We start from the raw sequence: 7202 nt of genomic DNA on the forward strand, positions 1-7202 counted from the left end.
GCAGAAATAAATCCTGTGGACGATAACCTGGACTTAAACCAGAAATTTATTACTTGATAACGACGGGGTACACTTATCCCTTAGTGAGTTCTCATCTCTAACCTTAGGTGGGGACGCATCAAGTTTTTGGCGCCGTTGCCGGGGATTTATTTCTTCTGCAATATCGAACCAAAGGTCGACTTGTTAGTTTAGGCATTCCTTTGTGAATATCTTTGTTTATATCGTCTATACTTGTTGATATATAATTTCTTTATACTTTTCTATACTTGTTCATATCTGTATACTGTTACTTATCAACTTTTGTGCGAGAACTTCACTTTTTCTCAGCATTCTCTGATCAATGAATTGGCAAGAAAAAGTCGAGTGGCAAGCTCAAAAGTTTACTATCCCATCAAGACAATACATTCATGCCCTGGAGAATGAGGCTCCCAATCCCTCAATGGCCGACTTAAATGAGAAAATGGATATCTTGATGGCGAAACTGAGCCTCAACACCAATGAAAGTGTAAGTTTTGTGGGTAATCACCAAAGGTATAATTCTAACCCCAATTCTTACAGCTTTTATGGTAGTGATTGGAGGAGACCTCAACACTCAAATCTGTCCTACGGGAACCCTAACATGCTGAGGCCTCCAAATAGGTTTGTTAATGAGCACAGGGAAAACGAATTGGGAATGTTCCCTTACGAGCAAGCAAGCCAAGTTCCTCCACAACCCTCTAGCTCACGAGATGAGGTGCTGTCAATGAGGAGGGTTGCAAGGACTTGAGCAACCAATTGGCTCAAATAAACCATGAGATGCAAGAGCACTCCCGAGATGCCCTCCCAAGCATAAAGGAAAACATAGAAATCCCACAAAGGGAATCAGCTCAAGCCATCTCTTTGAGGAATGACAAAAAGGTAGAACCAAGTCCACTATCACATGCATCACTCGAGGTAAGTGAGGAACCGGAAGCGGTAAGCAACCCCGGTTCAAAATCTGAAATTCTAAATCATGTGATAGAGATAAAAGATAAAATCAAAACTTGTGTATCTCAACTACCTTTTCCTCAAAAATTAGAAAAGTTTAGGTTTGCTTCATGCTCAGAAGTTTTCATTCTCTTCGACCTACCAAGAGAATCCAAAAGGGAGCAAACCAAACTTTTTCATAATATGTTTAAATTCGACCTCCTGCTTTCATTAAACTTATTAGAGGCTCTTAATCCGTTTTGTAGGTACGGGTTATTTCTCAAGGAGTTCGAGTTCCTAACGCGAGTAGAAGCTTACACCTAGGAAGGAACTCCATGTCGAGCTAACCGACTATAAAGTAGCGCTTCTTGGGAGGCAACCCAAGTTTGGATTAAACTTTTTCTAGGTTTGTTTTTCTTTTTTCAATTTCTGTTTTTAACTTTGGTTAGTAAGTTGTCTTCTCCACCCTAACTTTTTTGCACATGCGCTTGATGGTTTTAGATGCAATGTTGGAACTTATTGCATATTTTAAGTGTGAGGAGGAGGGGTAGACAAACTTACAAAAAATTGTATAAATTTTTAAATTTTTGTTGCGTCGTGTCTAGTTTAGGTTTGCGTTTTGGTGTTTTATTTTTGCTTTATTTAGGTTTTGCATGTTTAGGACCTAAAACCGTGAACCTCCTTCGAATCTAAACTTCGTTATTTGTCTTTGAGGGCTGAAAACCGAATCTAAAATTGCATGACAACTAGTTTAGGCGTAGGACACAACTCTTGTATCTGTAAAAGCATGAGCTACAGTTTGCATTTAGACCCTACTTTTGAAGAAATGCTAAAATCATTACTTAGGTAGATAACTTAAGAATTGAAGGCATGTGATATTAAACTTGAGTTTGGGGAAAACTAGTAAACACAAAATTGAAACCCAAAGAATTGTGAGCTGAATTTGAGCCTAAGAGCGAACATCAAAAAGCTATTTTTCTTGACATTTTTGTGTGAATGCTTTGACTTGTGGAAGATTACAGATTTTGCACCTAATACTGTGTTGAACCTACATGCAATGATTTGAGATGATAAACGATGAATCAGCCTCATTAGAATTAACCCTTTTCTTTACCTTGTTTTTCTTTTTCATCCACTCTAGGAAGCCCCTTTGAGCCGACATTTTTATAGTTTATAGATTTTCTTTCGTTCTAACCCGTTTTTGCGAACCACAACTTAGTTCGCCACTTGACCCTTATTTTTGCAAAGCTCGAACTGAGCCTTTGTTTTCTTCTAGCGCTTTATCTTTGTTTATGGCATTACAGTAGCAAGCCAAAAGGCTAAGAAGTGAATGAGCATCACTATCCCAAAAAAGAAAAAAAAGGGGGGGAAGAAAAACAGAAAAAAAAAGAGAAAAGAAAAGAGACGAACAAAAGGGAAACAAAACTTCATTTCCCAGTTCCTAAAAATCAAAAACGTCTCAAGAAAGCATCCCAAAAGAAAACAAAAATAATAAGGGATGAATAAAAAGCTCAGTCACTTCATATTTGCTAAAGCCACTTTAACTTTGTTTTTGTAGCGCTAGAATATTTAACCTTTGTTGTACCTTTAACCCTCTAACCACATTACAACCCCAATTAGAGGCTGTTTTTGATATCATCGGAGTCATATAGCATAGTAGAGGAACTCGGATGAACGTGCACAATCAATGTAATCCTAAGCAAGAACATAAGCCGAGAGTAAACACCTTAGCCACCAAAAATTGTGTGAATGAGTGAACTACCTATGGTGAGGTGTTTTACTTAGCGATCCCCTCAAGCTCGTTTAATTGAACATGTGTCCTTTTTGCTTAAAACTATGACCTATTGTAATTGAAATGCGGCTTTTGGATATCGTGTCTCTACTTTGTACTTCCGAATGCTTTGTACTTCCGAATGCATGTAATTACAGATGCTCGAAATTATGTCAAGCACCTAGTCAAACTGGGAAGTTTTCTAGCTTGCTTGTGATGGCGGGTTTAGTTTTTTAGTTTACTTGGGGACAAGTAAAGTTTTAAGTGCGAGGAGGTTTGATAGGGGTCAAAAACCCCTATCTTTGGGTACGGTTTTAGGACGGTTTTTAGGGTTATTTGGCTAATAAGCGAGCAATTCTCGCATTTAAATGCTTTTGTGTGAGTAAGTTAGGAATTGAGAACATTCTATTTACTTTTCGTCGTTTAGGCTTGTTTTGTAATCAATTTAGGCAAATACGGCCGAAATAGCATGCGTATTAGAATTCCGTTATCTTTTGAAGCTAATTGGTCCGTCAAAAGGTTCACCAAACGAAGTGTTTGCTCAAAATAAGCGATTGACGGATCAATTTGGCTTTTGGACTAATGTTTTCCGGAGTTTTTATGCGTGTGCAGGTGTGAAGTCGGACGAAAAAGGTCGCGGAACTCATCGAGCTTGGATCGAGCGCGCTTCGGGCAAAAACGCTCGGCGAGTAGGAGCCTGCTCGCCGAGCAGGCCACCAGGCGCCTGCTCGGTGAGCAGGGGGCTGCTCGGCGCGAGCAGCCTTTCCTGCTCGGCGAGCAGCCTTGCGGGAATTGGTCAAAAAGACCAATTCTGCCCCCACGAAGCCACGTTCGGCCCCACGTCTTCCTACACCAACTAGGACACGAAAATAGGTCAAAACGAGGCCCGAGACGCGTCTATAAATAGGAATTTTCAATTGTAAATTAAACATCTTTCGTTTTTGTAAATTATTTTAGCTTTCCCCTTGTAATTCCTCTTCATCTTCTCCATCTTCCTCAAACTCCATTGAAGCTCCTTCAAAGCTTTCTACCGAGGAATTATCAAGGTCCGTCCTTAAGATCAAGTCGCCGGCTGCAGAGTAAACAGGTTCCCTGAAAGGGATTTTTGTATCTCCTTTTATCTTTCCATGTTTGTACTCTTTGATACAGTTGCCGAACTTGACTTATTGTATCTTGTGACAATTACCTTCGCCTTTAGTAATAATTTAGCTCTTGTTTTGTTCTATGTTTATTGTCTAATTCTTGTCTTACTCTTTATTCAATTGGTTTAACTCATTCAAAAGCCCCAAAATCTAGTAGGCACATATTGCGAGCTGAATCTGACCTAGTCAGAGCCTAGGAGATTGACAACCTCTTAGTTGATTAAGCGCCAATTTACTGAGCCTTAGACCTAGTTTCGGCCTTAGGGAATCACGCGCTAGGAACCTTAGGAGGGTAAGTAGGGTTAATCGCCTTGAATATAAGTGACTCAGATTAGGTCTTTATTCAATAGACTTGATAATCTATCTTTATTATTATCGTTCATACCATGTTCCTTCGAATAGTTTCATTAATGAAAGATCAATTAGGGGTAGAGTAACTTAGTTAGGCGTAGAATAACTTAGCTAGAATTAGATAACTTAGCTAGAATTAGATAACTTAGCTAGGATTAGCATAACTCAACCTAGGAGTAGATTAATTAAACAAACCAAACTCAAAACCCCCTAAGCCTAGATAACATCCGAGATCGAGTAGCTTGATACTTGCAGAAATAAATCCTGTGGACGATAACCTGGACTTAAACTAGAAATTTATTACTTGATAACGACGGGGTACACTTATCCCTTAGTGAGTTCTCATCTCTAACCTTAGGTGGGGACGCATCACTCAGCAGCTTTTCGTCAGATGAACAGAATGTTTCGACATTTATAGTAAAGTCTTCCAGATAGCTTACTGCATCTTCTGAGCTTTACCCAAAGTAGAAATACTTTGTCTCTAAGTTAGTTCTGTTCTGCCGCTGACTTGTACTTCTTGTCGTTTAACTCAGCAGCTTCATCTTGAAGCAATTGATAGAAGGCTTCTCGATCCTTCTTCATGCTGAGCTAGTGCATTGCTTAGAACGACTGCGTTTTGTCTTCCTGGGCCGTGAGGTCTTGAACTGTTGACTTGGGCTTGACTTTCTCTTATGGGCCTTTAGGCTTTTTATCTTAATGTCTTATAAATCAAATTAACTCAACATTGAACAAACACATTAGTGTGAATAAATCAAAGCATTTAAATTTAATGTGTTAGAATATTTTTATCATTCACATGAATAATTTTGTCAAATCAAAATCATGTGGAAAGGTGTTTCAACAAACTCCCCCATTTTGATGTTGGCAAAAATCTTCAGTAAAGGAACTCAGTGTTGAGCTCCCCCATAATAGTTGACCTTGGTTTTCTCAAGATACTCTCCCGTAAGGGTTGAGCTACTGACTTAGTTTTACTTTAAACATTTCAAGGTTTAATCAAGTAAGTCTAAGGTCAGTTTTCAGAATTAGGTCAGCTCATGGAACATATTTTATTTAACTCAGTTAAGTTATGCGGAAGATTTAGATATCAGAGTGCGCTGAGTATATCTTTGTTCAATGAGTTTTAGTTTAGACGACTTATAAAAGAGGTCAACTTATAGATCAACATAGCAGACAATCATAAGGCAATGTAAGCATATAACATAGTTGATTTAATGAAGATACGTTAACTGTTTAGCACAAAACATAAGTAAGCATCACATAAGATTAGTCAATATTGAAAAAGGTAGATGCATGCATAGTTTTGGATTAATGGTCAGCACAACAAAATACATTAGGAAAAGAACACAAGTTGTACAAGCAAAATCTAGCAATCCTAGTCAAGCTATTTTTTCTTGTAGTTGATGTGGGCAGAGTATTCTTTGGCTTTTCCCTTTTGTTTCTGCTGACTGTCGGATGCTTCTCCTGTATGCTGAGTTCTTTCAGCTTATTCTTTCTCCTCCGTTTTGCCAGCATTAGGTGGAGAAGGAATGAAGGTGTCAGTGAGGGCAGCACGAGTTAACCGTACAGAAAATGCCTTAAGCTTGCGTGTGCTTTCATTTATACCATCAAAGACAGGAACACCATCATCCAAGATATCTCGGGGAACCCTGACCGAGGCACTAAGCATACTTAGAATGTATTCTTGAGACTTCCCAACCCATGTAATACTGTTAGTCAACATGGCAAAAGCTTGATGAAACATTTTAAGCAGAGCCGAGTCATAATACTAACGTTGAGCATTTGAATGACGCACATGTTTGAAGATGGATTGGGAGTGTTGCAGAAGCTCATTTGTCTTGAGTTGGTCAGTTTCCATCTCTTCCTTACTCAAGTTGAGTAGAAGGACATCCTCACTAATTTGCTCAATGGAGCATTGGGAGAAGGAAGAGAGTTGAGCATTGGTTCTGGCTTGCTCAGAGTGAAGCTGGGTGAAGAGTTGATGAACTTCAGCAGAAGTTGCATACATGAGTTCGCAGCTGACAGGTTGTGAAATTGACCCTGGAGAGAGTTCAAGTGATTGACCATAGTCAGTTGGAGTTCGGCCAGCTTTGTTATTGATTCCTGCTTGGGCTGATGAGACTGGAGTGAAGTCATGACACTCAGAAGATCCTTAAGACCTTTGATTTCTGTTAGAAGCTGAGTGACAGACGAAAGTTGAGTTGGCTCAACAGGAACTGACCCAGTGGAGTCAGCATTGGTTTGATGGAGGTCCTGGAGTAGAGCTTGAGCTGAGTCAATTATTCTTCGACCAGACTCAGTGGCATGCAAGTAGTTGAAGGATCCATCAATGTTTGGCCCAAATGCCGGAATATGAGTGGAACCAGATGGAGGAGGTGTTTGGTTCAGTTCATTATTGGAAGTGCCAGCATGATCAACGGATGGACTTGAGTTTAGATTGCCAGCAGGAGCTGACTGGTTGATATTCTGCACTTGAGGTTGTGGAAGAGGATGTTCGGCAGAATTATCTACTTGCTCAGAGTCAGGCTAAAGCTAACTGGTTTGAGGAGGTTGAGGTGTTTCAGTACTGACCTGGGCAGGTGTTTCCTTAGCTAGCTCAGTATGTTGAGGAGCAGGAACTTCGAGCACTTGCTCGGTATCAACTTGATGTTGAGTAGCAATTGAGTCGGCATGTTCCTTCAGCTGAGAAACAGACGCTTGCTTTTCAGGGTGCTCTCTTAAAGGTGACTCAGTGGGATTGGAGAAGAACTTAAACTGCATATCTGAAAGGTCAGTGATCGGATCCCGCAGAGGTGAGTCATCCATAAGGTCAATGACAGGGGATTTATGTGCCCTCTTCTTAAGTCTCCTTAATCTCTTAGTCTTTTGAGGAGAGGGGTCAGCAGGAATGGACTCAATTGAGTCAGTAGGTGAAGTTGCCCCTTGATCAGCATGATCCTTTGCTGTTGGCTCAGCTTCTTCTTCTTCAACAAGCTCAGTGTTGGTTGGTTCATGTT

Source organism: Euphorbia lathyris, chromosome 3 (genome assembly GCF_963576675.1).
Source record: "Euphorbia lathyris chromosome 3, ddEupLath1.1, whole genome shotgun sequence".
Taxonomy (NCBI): Eukaryota; Viridiplantae; Streptophyta; class Magnoliopsida; order Malpighiales; family Euphorbiaceae; genus Euphorbia; species Euphorbia lathyris.